Here is a 16,261-nt window from a genome sequence, read left to right as displayed (position 1 = left end):
GCTGTGAGTCATGTGAGTTTTCCAAAAGGGAAACTAACTCTTGGAGAAATTCTGAATAAAACAAAATACAATGTTCCCTTGATTTACATGTAATTGTGTACTTGGAAAATGCACTGTATATTGAAAGCTTGCAAAAACATTTTATGTTTAATATGAAAAATGGATTTAGGTTGTGGGTTCAGGTAAACAGGCTTTTAACCTACAGGGATAGCCTGCTGGACATTCCAAAATCTTGCAGGATGAAGGATAATTTTTTACTGTGTGGAACACCCATACATTGCAGCATGCCCAACCCCCCGGTTCCTCCCTAATGGCAGTAGACCCCACAAAATTATTATGACAACCCACAAGTGCCCTACTTTCTTCCAGAATGTCCTCCAGGACCACTGTTATCAGTGTTAAGGACCACTGGTTTAGAGACAAGTTTACATCTGCCAGGAGTGGTCAGTGGGTTATTTCTGCCTCATTGAAAGCTTTGTCTAAGTAAATCCCTTCGAACTCTAATATTCAACAAGTCCACGATTAAATCTCATGAAGCCATTACTTGTTCACCTTCTGAAATATTATAATTTTTTGCTTCTTTGATATTCAAAAAGGTACTCAATTTATACCAATACTTAAAAGTTATGTTAGTCAGAACTCTTTTAGCTTCAAATAACAAGAAACCAACACAAACTTGTGTACATCCATACGCAAAAGAGGAATTTACTGTCTTAACTTGGAAACACGAGTGTGGAGCTGATTCCAAAACAACTGGATGCAAGAATTCAAGTGAGGTCTTGGGTACCTTTATCCTTCCTCCTTTCTTCCTTTCTCCTTTTCCCTTCCTTCCTTTCTCTCTCCTCCCCCCCATTCTTTTCCCTCCCTCTCTCCCTCTTTTCTCTCTTTCTTTTTCTCTTTCTTTCTGTGGGCTGAATCCAGGCTCTCTCCTGGTGATGGGCAGATGGCTATGGGCCATCCTCCATTCACATTCTATCTGCTCTCTGAAAGGTCTCTGCTTCTCCTCTCCTACTCTGAACTGTGCCCCACAGTTCAAGAAGGAAACTGTGACTGTGAAAAAAATCAATGTTGTAATTCGTTGTTTAATGCCTGTGTTTCCTAATAAAATGTAAGCTCTATGAGGACAGGACCTTGTCTTTCTTATTCATTGCTGTATCCCAGCAGCCAGCATAGCATTGCTCATTCTAGTCATTTAAAAAATACTTATAGAATGAATGAATTGTTCTGTTGGAACTAGAGGTTGCCCTGCTTCCAGTGCTGATATTTCTCCACAAGAATTTCCTAGACATTTTGAAAATATGGGCAAAAGGCAGCAGTAGCTGTGTATTCTATAAGCAGGCATTGGGATGGCTTATGGTACTGAGATGTAGAAGCAGAATAGAGAATTCCGATGGGAGGGATCCTCTTCACCCCAGATTCACCTAAAGGGCTTCTCCATCCAGAATTATCCAGGTTCATCCCCATCTCATTTTTGTCTGAGAATTACTCACAGGAGACTAAAATCAGCATGAAAGAAAATGTGACTAATTGATTCAACGAGTACATTACTGAGGTAATTTCAATTCATTAGGCCACTTTAAAATTTCACTCTATGTACGCTTTTACATATTGTTCTTTGTAATGCACCAATAAAATTAGGCATTACACTGAATCACTGTAAAAGAGTTCTCCTGCATAGTAATAGACTTGAATGCCAGGCTATACTGTATGAAGCACTTTTCCACACTTAAAAGCATTATATTATATATTATTTTGCATATGTTCCAAGTGACAGGGGCTTCTTATTTTTCTTATGTGGAATAAAAGAACATTTTTGTCAGGTTGCTCTTAAAATTGTAGCTGAACTGGGTGGGTCAGAATTGCTAGTGTTTAAACAATGTGAACAACATCCTTAATATAGCTATCTGTGACTAATCCGGTGGGTGTGACACTCAAGGGAAAACAATAACTTCACTTAGCATGAATTTGAAAACTTAGAGTTTAGAACTCTGTGCTATTTTTTTTTTTTTTTTTTTTTTTGGCGGTACGCGGTCCTCTCACCGCTGCGGCCCCTCCCATTGCGGAGCACAGGCTCCGGACGCGCAGGCTCAGCGGCCACGGCTCACGGGCCCAGCCGCTCCGCGGCACGCGGGATCCTGCCGGACCAGGGCATGAACCCGCGTACCCCGCATCGGCAGGCGGACTCTCAACCACTGCGCCACCAGGGAAGCCCCCTCTGTTCTATTTTTTAACATACAAATTATTAAAGGAATTTTGGGAATTTTGTTTGTAAAGAGATGCTGATGATGGCAAATTAGGCATTTGAAGATTTTAAATGGAAAAATGAAGTTTAATGAACAAATCAGAAGAATGCAATCTAAACCCTTCTCCAAAATTTCATGTCTTTTAAAAATTGTGTCTTTTGCTGTAATTCTATGTCAAATACAATGTATTTCCTACAGCAGAATCAATTCCATAAACAACTTTTACCTTTTTAACAAAACTGGTCTCATAGTCAATCCATAAGTACATTTTGTAAGAGTCACTGAAGTATAACAATGGATTAATCTCTTGATCATTCTACATGCCATGTACTTCCTAAGCACTTTATCAACATCACACTTAATTCTCACAACAAATCATTTGATAGGTACTTTTTGTTATCACCCCATTTTATAGGTGAGAAAACAAAGACTTGGAGATGCTAAATAACCAGTCCAAAGTCACACAGCTAATAAGGTTTGGAGCTGGGATTAATACTTGGAATGGCCATGGCCAGGCCCTGCAGCCAGTCCAGGGTCCAGCCCAGTCCATCAGCATGCCACAGCAATAGCCACACCCCAACACAACAGGAGGGTGTATGCAGCCCATATAGGGGACACCCCTTGAGCACCTGGCTCTTGTGGCCAGGTGGGATTGTGCCTCTGAGCCCCACAGAACATCTCCTAAATAAGGCTACTCCTTTGAGACTGGGAGAGCTGATTTACCTAATATATAGAAACAAACACAGAAAATTAGGCAAAATAAGGACACAAAAGAATATGTTCCAATCAAAAGAACAAGACAAAGAACTCAGAAAAAGAACTAAATGAAACAGAGATAAGCAAACTACATGATAAAGAGTTCAAAGTAGTGGTCATAAAAATGCTCACTGAACTCAGGAGAAGAATGGATGAACACAGTGAGAACGTCAACAAAGAGATAAAAAAAACATAAGAAAGTACCAAACAAAAGTTATAATTGAACTGAAAAATACATTAGAGGGGTTCAGTAGCAGACTGGATGAGGTAGAAGAACAAATCAATGAGCTGGAAGACAAAGCAATAGAATTCACCCAGACAGAGCAGCAAAATTTAAAAAGAATTAAGAAAAGTAAATATACTTTAAGGGACTTTTGGGACAACGTGAAGAAGAATAACATTCACATTACAGGGGGTAAAAGATAAAGCTTTGGAATGTGTTCAAATTATAGTCACTACCAACTTAAAACAGGCTACTATTTGCATAGTATGTTATATGTGAACCTCACGGTAACCACAAGGAGAAAACCTATAGTAAATAACCAAAAGAAAATGAGAAAGGAATAGAAACATAACACTAAAGAAAACCACCAAAACATAAAGGAAGAGAGAAAGAGAATAAAGGTACAGAGAGGAACTACAAAAACAGTCAGAAAACTACTAATGAAATTAACATACATATCAATAAGAACTTTATGAAAATGGACTAAATTTGACAATCAAAAGACATAGTGGCTGAATGGATTAAAAAAAAAACAAGACCCATCTATGTGCTGCATACAAGAGACTCACTTCAGAAGAAAGGACACACACAGACTGAAAGTGAAGGGATGGAGAAATATATTCATGTGTATGAAAATGAAAAGAAAGCTGGAGTAGCTATAGTCATATCAGACAAAATAAACTTTAAAACAAAGATTAATAAAAGATGAATAAGGGCATTACATAATAATAAACAGGTCAATCAAGCAAGAAGATATAACATTTATAAATGTACATGCACCCAACAGCGGAGGCCAACATATATAAAGCAAATATTAATGGACTTAAAGGGAAAAAATGAAAGCAATACAACAAAGGTATGTAACTTTAACACTCCACTTACATCAATGGATAGTTCAACCAGACAGAAAATCAATAAGGAAAGCTCAGACTTAAATAACACATTAGATCAGAAGAAGTTAATAGATATGTACAGAATATTCCATCCGAAAGCAGCAGATATACATTCTTCTCAAGTGCACATGGAACATTCTCCAGGATAGATCATATGTTAGGTCAAAAAATAAATCTCAATAAATTCAAGAAGATTGAAATCATATCAAGCATCTTCTCCAACCACTATGGTACAAAAGTAGAAGTCAATCACAAGAAAAAAATGGGAAAAACCACGAAAACATGGATATTAAACAACATGCTACTGAACATCTAATGGGTCATTGAAGAAATCAAAGGAGAAATTAAAAAATACCTGGAGACAAATGAAAACAGAAAAATGACATACCAAAATCTATAGGATGCAGCAAAAACAGTTCTAAAAGGGAAGTTCATAGCAATATAGGCTTACCTCAAGAAACAATAAAAACTCCAAATAAACAATCTAACTTTACACCTAAAGAAACTAGAAAAAGAAGAACAAACAAAGCCCAAAATTAGTAGAAGGGAGGAAATAGTAAAGATGAGAGCAGAAATAAATTAGAGACTAAGAAAACAACAGGAAAGATCAATGAAACTGAGAGGTAGTTCTTCGAAAAGATAAACAAAACTGACAAACCTTTAGCTAGACTTACCAAGAAATAAAGAGAGGACTCAGATAAATAAAATCAGAAATGAAAGAGAAGTTACAATTGATACAACAGAAATACAAAGGATCATAAGAGACTGCTATGAACAACTCTACAGCAGCAAATTGAACAACCTAGAAGACGTGGATAAATTCCTAGAAATATACAATCTTCCAAGACTGAATTATGAAGAAATAGAAAATCTGAAGCGACCAATTACTAGTAAGGAGAATGAAACAGTAATAAAACATCTGGATCCGATTCCAAAGGCAAGGGAAACAAAAGCAAAAATAAACAGATGGGACTACATCAAACTAAAATGCTTCCGCACAGCAAAGGAAACCATTATCAAAATGAAAAGGCAACCTACTGAATGGGAGAAAATATTTGCAAATCATAGATCCAGTTAGGGGTTAATATCCAAAAAATATAAAGAACTCAAATAACAACAACAACAAAAACCTTGATTTTAAAATGGGCAGAGGATCTGAATAGACATTTTTCCCAAAGAAGACATACAGATGGCCAACAGGCACATGAAAAGATGCTCAACATCACTAATTGCTAGGGAAATGAAAATCAAAACCACATTGAGAAATCACCTCACACCTGTTAGAATGGCTATAATCGAAAAGATAAGAAATAGCAAATGTTGGAGAGGATGTGGAGAAAAGAGAACCCTCGTACAATGTTGGTGGAACTGTAAATTACCTCAGGCACTATGGAAAACAGCATGGAGATTCCTCAAAAAATTAAAAATAGAACTATCATATGACCCAACAATTCCACATCTGGGTATTTATCCAAAGAACACAAAAACACTAATTCAAAAAGATATATGCAAAAAAAAAGAAAAAAGAAAAAGATATATGAACCATATGTTCATTGCAGCAATCTTTACAATAGCCAAGATATGGAAACAACCTAAGTTTCCAATGATGGATGAATTAAAAAGCTATGGTATCTATATCTTTATCTACATCTGTATATACAATGGAATATTATTCAGCCATTAAAAAAGAACAAAATTCTACCCTTTGCAACAACATGGATGGACCTTGGAGGCATTATGCTAAATGAAATGTCAGAAGAAAGACAAATACTGTATGATTTCACATATATGTGGAATCAAAAAACAAAACAAACAAACAAAATAAAACAAAGACAAACTCATAGATACAGAGATCAGATTAGGGTTACCAGAGAGGAAGGGGCATGGCGGGTGGTGGGCAAAACGGATGAAGGGGGTCAACTGTATGGTGATGGATGGTAACTACACATGTGGTGGGGATCACTTCATAGTGCATACATATGTCAAATTATAATGGTGTACGCCTGAAACTTATATATTAAAAAAAAAACTTGGGCCATCTGACTCCTAATTGCAGTTCTATGTTGCCACTTAGGACCTACACTGCATATTTTACAAATACACATACTCCTATGTTTATATTTAAAGGAGATTGTGGAATTGAGATGAATAGGCAACACTCTTTTTAGTAATCCATCTTTCCAATGCAATTTTAAAAGTTACCTTATTCAGAACTGCTAGCCTCATTACACTATAGTAATGAATAAAATGATGGAAAATACAACCTAAACCGAAAGATAAATTTGAGACTTGAATTGCACAGGTATATTATATAGTTTATCCAGATAGAAATGATTCAAAAACTACTTAAGTGTTTGTCTCTTTGGGCTTCTGAATCTTGATTCTCCTAATGAGTAAGGTCTACCTTAGCTGAAGGAGGAAGAGAAGGGAAAAAAAAGTGTGAGCATGCCTGAACCCATACCATACTAACTATACTTTCTTACTTTCTGTATTCTTGATGCTCTGACATCTGGGGCCTTGCTGACCAGGGAGGGACTGCTTCTCCCAGGGTTAGGTAATTCCTAGAAGTACCAGAATACTCAGGGCAGCCCCTACACTCCAGAGCCCCCTGAAATTATTCAAAGTAGCCAATCCTAAGACTGTTTACCCTGCTTTGCCCATTCTTTCCTGTGAAAACCACAATAAAAGTTCTTGCCCATGCTTTCTCCTTGCTCCCTCTGCCTCCTGACTGACCCTAATTCTTCCCTATGTGGCCCTGCATGGTGTGCCGTGGCTCTTGTTTCCAGGGAATCTGTGAGTATAAAAAAATTCTTCCTTCATGACAGTCATTTCTGTATCTGAGTGTCTTACCATACCTGATTAAAACAAATCCTGAGTACACTTTAAAACACATATCCTAAATGAAGATTAATTTGTGTACAATAAATAGAATGAACTGTGAAATATACTCAGTGGACTTCAACGTTGTTCATTTATTCAACAAGTATTTATATAGTGCATACAATGTATAGAGACACTCTGCTAGGCAGTTTCCATCTCACTTCAGTAAGGACCCAGTGCAATCATTGCTTCTCTGCCAAGCACTCTGATAAGTTGTTCAAGAGACATCAAAACCTGTGTGGATAAAAATGAAACCAGGTGGTTCACAAATGAACCGGGTGGTTCACAGTGCATCTCTATCCAGTAATAGAGTGGATGCAAGGGACCTGGAATTATGTTCCTGATTCTTACGTGGCATCTTTGTAACTGAACACACTCATTAAAACTTGGGGCATTATCATTTATATCATCTGAACAATTAGCAAATGTGTGACATGCAATTAATTTGTTCATTAAATAGCTGCAATTGTATTTAAAAGCAAAATGTGAAACAAAGGGAATAACTAAGATCCCCAAATTCCCACTTGCTACTAAGGACAAAGAAAGCTTCTTGTTCAAGATTTCTAAAATTGGACATGACTTCTGTAAAGCTGATAACTAATCCAAATCCCTATTTCTCTTCAACTTCATAGTGAGTTTGGGAGTTTGAATAAAATATATTATATTAAAAGAAACACAGATGATGGCTATGAGATAAAAGCCCTATTCATACAATTAAAATAACAGCTCACGCAAGTGCTGTCAGTGATTTGAGATTCCTTTCAATGGCAGATTTATCATTAATGACTGAAAGAGAGAGAAAACAAAGGTCAATTTACTGGCTGGATTACACATAGCCTTAATGTGCTCCTAAACACAGTAACTGTGGAATAGCCATCAGGATTTTACAGTCAGAATAAGGCAGACAGAATTTAGCAAACAAATTTGCCTCAATTTAACCAGTAGGTGTCACTATTTATATGTATTGGCAATACTTTTCCTACAGAGTTCTGCATGAAATCCAACAGAAAAAATCCATTTTGAATAACTTAAAATATGCTTATAAGTCCACACTCTTATTTATAGATCAATTTAGGGACTTAATTTATTATTGTTAAAATAATCATTGGAAAATCATTCTAAGCTTAGTGGTGGTATACCTACAAACGATTCAAATTTAAATTCAAAATATTTTAAGAATGAAAAAAAAAGGGTCTAATATAACAGGTCTACTTCTCAAGGAAAAGAAAAAATTCTGCTACATTTTAGGACAGGGTTTCCATTTTTAAGAACTACTAATATCCTCTAGCTCTATCTATGTAATTTTGGATGAAAGAAAATATTACTCTTTAAATTTATTAAGGAAAATTGTGCCTAATTGTACCTACCACCTAGGTACAATGGGTTTGAGTGTATGATATTGTCTGTCAAAGGAGGAGATGAACGTATAAGTGTTTTGGAAAACTGCAAAGTGGTCTATACATGCAAGGTAAGATTTCTTCCTACTTGCACAGTGTAGTTCTACTGTACTTTCCACAAATGATGGCTCCTGAAAAGGGAAGCAAACTCAGTTACGAAACACCCACTTTTGTGAGAAGAGTATTACAGCCTCACAACCACTTTGTGGAGGTAAATTTTATTTTCCTATTTGCAAATGAAGAAAGAAGGCTGATAACCTGGGAAAGTTGATAAGTCTGTCTGACCCCAAAGCCTGGGTTCTTCCTACTGAGTGACCTTTTGATATGTACTTCGTAAACTGAATCATATTCTTAAAGTTTGCTGCACTAAATTGAAATTCACTTACAGAATCCTGCTAGTTAGAGGAAATCAATAATAGAACACTTTATAGAGTAGGATATAGTAAAGCAAAAGATTCCATCTAAATTGGCATGTGAAGATTGCAGTTAAATAGGCCATACATATTGATCAATCAAAAACTTGTGATTCAGTGCCCTAGGATCCATCTGATAGATTTTCTTGTTTCCAGACCAGCAGCTTTCAGACATCATTTCACCCCTCTTTGTGGCATCTCAGTGATCTGTGTGTCAGAATTTTAACAAGCACAAGAATACTAGCTGGTCTTTTACCATCTCTGTTATAGCACAGTAGCTGGTTATTACTGACTAGAAGCTTGATTTACAATATAGTTTTAAAGGAACAAAGTAAAAATCTAACTACTCTGCCTATTCTTGGAAGTATTGTTCCGTATTTGCACTTGAACATATTAATACAAATAAATTAGCAAGAGTCCCTGCGTTCAGACTGGGAAAGCTTCAATATTGTTGAAATCAATGTTGTTCTTGTATTGGCAATATTTTTCCTACAGAGTTCTGCATGAAGTCCAACAGAAAAATCCATTTTGAATAACTTAAAATATGCTTATAAATCCACACTCTTATTTATAGATCAATTTAGGGACTTAATTTATTATTGTTAAGTAAATATTGTTCTTCCCCTTGCTCAGCTTTTAAGGAGGAAGAGAGAAATAGACTGCACTCAGTCTAACTGGCTGTTGACTGAATTAAATAATTTTCCCCTAAAAAATATTTTCTGCCAATTCAACATGCCCCCCTGTCCTGAGCATATACGGACCGACCGAGTTTCTACATCAATAGATATACTTTCAAATGTAACACTAATCACGTTGCTTCTTGTTTTGGATCCTTCAGTGGGCTCCAGGCACCATACTTAGCATGGTTTCAAGATGTTTTCCCCCACCTGTATCCCTCTCCCTCTCTTCCCTGCCTCTCCCTGAACCCTACCCCTCTTCCTTCAGTTCTCAACTAAAGCTGACTCTCTGGGAAAGAGTTAGGGCTTTTGGAACTTCTCCTTTAGCACCTTGGGCATAATTTATATTTCCTCATTATAAATGTGGTTTACTAAAATCTCTGTCTCTCACCATCTAAGCTCCTTGAAGGAGACGCTGGCTTATTTATCTGCACATCTCAAATGTCTAACAGCAACTGACGCATAGCCAGTTCTCAGTGCTGGCAGGATGCTTATTTCTAAACGGTTTAGACACTCTCTTTTCCTCTTCCCTTCTTCTTGAACAATTTAATTCTAAATCCATTAGATGGGCCCAAGCAAGGTAGATGTTACACTGGGGCAGGGGACGGGTGGCAATTTTGAGAATTACAAATATGGATAGAAAAACTAGAACAAAATTTACAGTGTTGGATCAGAATTAGAGTATTGGTAGGAACTCCCAAATCTAAATAGATATATATAGATAAATATAGGTGTGGACACAGACACATATACTCCCTGATTCTCTCTACTGAGAGGGCCTGGGAACAGTAACACATCAAAAGCAATGAGCACACCTAGTACTGAGATCTTGCTTCCTAACTAGCATTCTCCACTAAAGGAAACTGGGGTTCTTTTCAAAATGTCTGATTCTACATTGTCTGGGTCAGGAGGCGTACAAGGTAAGCATGGAATATCTTGGACTAGGAAGTAAGGAAGTGCTAAAAAATGATGAAGACATGTCAAAGGTCAGCCTTGAATAGACTCCCACTGACCGAATCTGGGACACTTTCAGCATGAAAAGTAATAATTATAAAATGGATTGTAACCATTAATTAAAATAGGACACCACGGGTGCATACTTACATGCCTCATTCCATAATAATTGAATAAAATGGAAAGTTTGATGAGTAATGGGATATTTACATAACTTCAGAGCACTTCCCCTCAAAATATGCATTAATCACAAAGGGTGAACTGTAGTGGAGAAAACTGGCAGAAAAGCCTTATCAAGTGAACTAAGTTAAGATCAGTAACAGGACAGACCAAAACCATGCCACCTGAGAGACTACAGTGCAAACACAGTGTCACTTCCAGGATAGCCCTGCTTTATTTATAAGCATAACCTGAATCTAATCAAGAGGAAACATTAGACAAACCCAAACTGACAAACGGATGTTCTACAGAAAGACGAGCCTGTCATCTTCAGAAGTTTCAAGATCATGAAAGTCAGGAGAGACTGAGGAATCGTGCTAGATTGCAGAAGCTTAAGGCAATGTGACAAGTAAATGCAATGCATTATTCTGAACAGGAGACTTTTACTTTAAAGGACCGCTGGTGATTAAATGGGGCCTGGGGATTAGATGGTAGTAAATTATCAACGTTAATTCCCTGATTTTAACGGTTGTACTGGAGTATCTATTTGGTACCTTACTCTCAAATGATTTGAAAAAAAAAATACTTTCCACTGTACTTGCAACGTCCCCCCCCCCCCAGATTTTAGATTGCTTTCACTTTTTAAAAGTATTTAAAAAACAAAAAGCAGACCGCGCCGTTCGTATTTTAAAATTCTTAGCCGATTACCAATTAGAGTCCATTTTGTAGCTATGATGCATACTGTCTCCGCCTTCATGGATTTAACGGAAGAATTGTGTGCATACAATTAATTTTGGCGAAAAACTAGGAAAAGGTAGAGATGAACTTTTGACTTTTCTGCACAGGCACTTTTCTAACTACGATGCTGTATCACAAGCGCCCTTCCTGCCCAGCTAGCTGCCTCCCTGCAAGCGAGAGAACTGATCCCCGCGGCGCGGGCTGCCGCCGGAGTCCCAACCCCACCTGAGCCCCGCGAAGCCGTTGACCGGCAGCGACGCCCACCCCACCGCCCGTCCTGGCCCGGGGAAGAGCGCCGGCGCCCCACGCCCAGCCCGCTCGCTGAGTCGCCTCTGGCCTGTGGGAGGCGGGGCCGCGTCTTGGGCTTGCGCCTCTCTCAGCCAGGAGTCAGAATTCCTGAGTACAAGACATGGTTTGCTCGGTGAAATTTACATTTTAAAAATAAATTAATTTTTTAATGAGAGAAGAGGAAAACTATCTACCAGGAGTGGGGTTCGAACCCACGCGGACACATGTCCATTGGATCTTAAGTCCAACGCCTTAACCACTCGGCCATCCTGGTGCAGGCGCACGATCTTCTCTTCGCTCTTCCTACAAGTCGTACTGCACCGTCCTCCTCGCGCCCGCCCTTAAGAAGGCCGGGGGCCCTTCGCCGCCGCTCCCTTAGTTTTCCCAGCCCGAGATGGAGCTGCCTGCCAGCCGGAGCCTCGTTTTAACGCCGCCGCAGCTCACTGTTGCCCCTGGCCCGCCGCGGCCGCCAGGGCAACTGCAGCCGAGCTCGGCGCGCTTTCGGCGGCGGCGGCGGCGGCGACCCTCCGGTCGCTTAGGCGGAACTCGGGCCCAGCCACTCTATTTTCGGTTTCGAGGTGGGCGGGCGCGGGAAACAAACACGCTCGTAAACCTCTGGATTCCTAGCAGCACGTTTTAGGAGGCGCCCGGGAGTGGTGGCGGTGCTGGGACGGAGCCCAGAGAGTGGCGTTCAGTTTGTTTTTTGGTTTGTTTCATTCCAGGTAGAATAAACTTCAAGGAATGAGTTGCATGGGCAGCAGCAGAGTTCTTGGACGCCCGTCCCTATGGGCCGCTTTTCTTCTCAACAAGTCACACGGGCAGGGAGTGTTGTAGCGACCTGTGTCTATACTGCGGCGCCACGTGCAGGGAGCGCGGCACAATTCGCCCTCCCGACTGGCTTCGGGCACGCTTCAGACGCAGGGCCGGGGACCTCCTCTCTGTTCCCAGACCCTCCCTTGCACCTAGATGTTTATGTTCTCGTATCTTAACTGTTCTGCAGCGCCCTCCTTCCTGCCTGTGCACAAGAGATTTCAGTTCGTCCTCCCAGTTGACTTCCTTTTCCAGGGCTTTCGCTCCATTCTCCACCACACAGGACCTGGAAGCCACCACAGAGCCAAGGCTTCTGTGTTCTGGAGCGTCAGGGAGCCTGCGGACTGAGGCACCGTCCGGCAGCCACGCCCTTGTTGAGACAGTGCAGGCAGCTTTGACTGAGAATTTACGTCATCCAGGAGACTGTACGCATTCACGTCACCAACTGGCTCCTCACCCACTGGGTCACACTGTGAGAAACCCATTGCCCTGCCACCTCCTGGACACCTGTGATCCCTGGGAACACAGCCCTGACCTGTGGAGGCCTTCGCCCAGCCTGCTGCCCTGGTTCTCTGAGTTCCAGCCAAGAACATGACCGCCCCTGAGGGAGCTCCTCCGGATAGTAGTGGATGGAATTGTCCCCTACCTGCTTTGCCACTTAACATAGTGAGGGAACAGTGGCCTGCATCTACATTCCGGCCTCAACACTATCCCTCCCGCTGAACATGAGGCCTGGCCCTCCAGGAGCGTGCAGTCAAGAACAGCGATCGAGCATTTCCTCCGGCCTGGCCCTGCCCTGCTGAGAGAAGAAGGGGAACTTGGACTCTTGCCAGGGTCTAGAGACATTGGTGTGATGATGACACAGGATCACCACCCACTAACTCACCATCTCCATCTCGGAGGCTAAGTTTTGGCTTGTGCCTTAGGAAGCAGGCCTCAAAATGGAGGAAATTCCCCAAACGTCGGAAGAGTGTTCAAAAGATGCTGGCAACTGCAAGGCATGACAAATATCCACTTGAATGTTAGAACAAAATGTGAAAGGCAGGGTTCAATGACACTTGTTATAACTGACAATATTAGAGAGCAAATGACAATATTAAGATAGATTTTATAACATTGGAATTTCAGGAAATTGCACTTGACATACTTCTTATGGGGAAATGTTTCCCTCTACTTACACTATTTTTCACTGTGTGTGTTTATTTAAGCCATGATATTCTTTATGCATTCTATAGTGGTTTAAAAAATAGGTCTAGGGCTTCCCTGGTGGCGCGGTGGTTGAGAGTCCGCCTGCCGATGCAGGGGACACGGGTTCGTGCCGCAGTCCGGGAAAATCCCACATGCCGCAGAGCGGCTGGGCCCGTGAGCCATGGCCGCTGAGACTGTGCATCCGGAGCCTGTGCTCCGCAACGGGAGAGGCCACAACAGTGAGAGGCCCGCGTACCGCAAAAAAAAAAAAAAAAAAAAAAAAAATTCTAGAAGTGCTTTGATACTCCTCCATTCAAGACATAGAGCCTAATTCCCTTCTCCTTCAGTGTGGGCTGGATCTTGTTTCTAAGGAGTAGAATAAAACAGAAGAGACAGTATGCAACCTCGGAGAGTAGGTCATCAAAAGACACTGCTGCTATCAACTTGGTTTCTCTCTGTTGGATGATTCCCTCTGGAGGAAACCAGCTGCCATGTCCGGAGCAACCTTTTGAGAGGCCCATGTGGGGAAGAGCAGCCAGCAAGGAACTGAGGCCTCAGCCCAGTCAAGCCTTCGGATGACTATAGCCTTGGCCAATATCTTGACTACAACCTCTTGAGAGACCCTGAATCAGAACCACCTAGCGAAACCTTGATTTCCTGACCCTCAGAAACTACATAAGGTAAATATTTGTGTGTTATTTTTATGCAGCTATAGATAACTAATAGACAAACTAGCCAGAGGTGGTAACTCTAGCGTTGACAATGTATTCACAGGCATATATTTTGTTTCCATACATGTATCTTAAAAACCCTGCTGATGGCAACACCAATTGCCTAAGATAATGGGGGACAAACTAGATCACTTTTACATGATTGGTAGGAGTATAAAATGGTATGACCACTCTGCACAAAATTTGGCATTTCTTAAACAAACATACAACTACCATAGGACCCAGCAATTGCACTCATGAGCATTTATCCCAGAGAAATGAAAACTTACACACACACACACACACACACACACGAGATATTTGTTGCACTTTAATCAATTAATGATAGCCCAAAACAAAGACCCTGCTGACCCTTTTGCTAACATTGAACTTTCCTTCTTCGATTTGTTTCCAAACTCTTGAATGGAGTTGCCCAAACTTTCCAAGTCCACTCATTTACTTTCGCTTTTTCCCAGAATCCTCTGCTGTGTGGCTTCTACTTTTCTCTCTCTTTATCTTTTCACAATGAAAATATCTTTACTAAAAGACATTCAAACTGTGAAAGTTGTATGAAGTTCAAACAATATAGAAGTGAATAAAGTAGAATGCATAACCCCTTTCCAGAACCCCTGTCATTCCAGTTATACTGAATTGGGACCCCTTGTCCCTTAGAGATGCTAAGCCATTTTCTGTCTCTCTCCTCCTGATTCTTTCTGCCCAACTCTCCTCCAAGGCCCAGCATAAACCCTACCTTCCCACCACACATAGAATTGTAAAGTGAAATGAGTATTAAGTTACACTTACCTGCAAATATGAGTGTACAAAACTTAGGAAGGGGCTTCCCTGGTGGCGCAGTGGTTGAGAGTCCGCCTGACGATGCAGGGGACGCGGGTTCGTGCCCCGATCCCACGTGCCGCAGAGCGGCTGGGCCCGTGAGCCATGGCCGCTGAGCCTGCGCATCCAGAGCCTGTGCTCCACAGCGGGAGAGGCCACAACAGTGAGAGGCCCGCGCATCAAAAGAAAAGAGTCTTGGAAAGTGAAAGCTTGTGCTATTCCTTCCCTTTGTCTTCCTGCCTTCAATGAGCTGGTGTGAAATGAAGTTCTTGGAGCTGTGTTAGCATCCTGTGACTACAAGGGGACAAGCCAATGGATAAGGAGCTAACACCCAAAGATGCCAGAAGGATGGGCTTGAAGGAAACTGCCCTTAGAGACCGTTATGAGCCAGAGCTAGCCAGAGACTATCTACCTCCCATCTGCCTGAGGTATGGGATAATTAACACGTCTTGAAATATATACCAGTGGTTCTCAAAGCATCCGGATCACCTGGGAACTTGTTGGAAATGCAAATTCTCAGGCCCTACCCCAACTTCCTGAATGTGTGTCTCAGAACTGGGTGATTGTGAGGCATGCTCGGGTTTTAATGGCCCTGTTTTCACGGTAGGTTTCTGAGGAAACATTTCCTAAGGGCTCAGACAGTATGTGTAGAGTGGGTGAAGGGTTCTACAGTATTCCACAAATGTTGCTTCCTTGACTGAGTCCCCATTACTGGCTTGATTTCTTATCATTTACCTTTTTTTCCCCTAAGTGAGCTTATCTCCTGAGGGTGCACTTGCTGTCTTTCTGTATTTAAATAAATATACAAATGATTGCGTGGAACCCTGAAGCTGCCTTCTCTTCAGGTGTGTCTCGTCTTTGATAGACTCTTCACTTTCACTTTACTAGAAATCTCTCACTTGCTAATTTCATCCTAACACCCTTTTATTTCAACATCAGTTAAACCCTTCAACTTCCAGGTTACTTTTAAACCCCCTCCGTATCTCAACAGTGAAGAAATATGGCCGTATCATAGATTTTCAGAGTATCATTGAGACAGGCTGGCACCTGGGACCTGGGACCCTTTGCTGCAGTGGTTGCACCTGGACAAACATCTCC

At 40.9% G+C, this 16,261-nt stretch overlaps 1 non-coding gene and 1 pseudogene across 1 annotated transcript; one reads left to right on the top strand and one right to left on the bottom strand.

Annotated features, from left to right (window-relative positions):
* The window catches only part of LOC114895912, a 36,994-nt pseudogene extending 25,236 nt beyond the window's left edge, over positions 1-11,758 (top strand).
* A 54-nt stretch (positions 11,759-11,812) lies between these two features.
* On the bottom strand, positions 11,813-11,895 carry TRNAL-UAA. The gene has a single exon. It is a non-coding gene; the product is annotated as a tRNA-Leu (tRNA).
* Between the last annotated feature and the right edge of the window lie 4,366 nt (positions 11,896-16,261).

This window comes from Monodon monoceros, unplaced genomic scaffold, assembly GCF_005190385.1.
Source record: "Monodon monoceros isolate NGI ecotype Baffin Bay Population unplaced genomic scaffold, NGI_Narwhal_1 Super_Scaffold_15, whole genome shotgun sequence".
In the NCBI taxonomy this organism is placed as follows: Eukaryota; Metazoa; Chordata; class Mammalia; order Artiodactyla; family Monodontidae; genus Monodon; species Monodon monoceros.
This window is presented reverse-complemented; position numbering and strand designations above follow the sequence as displayed.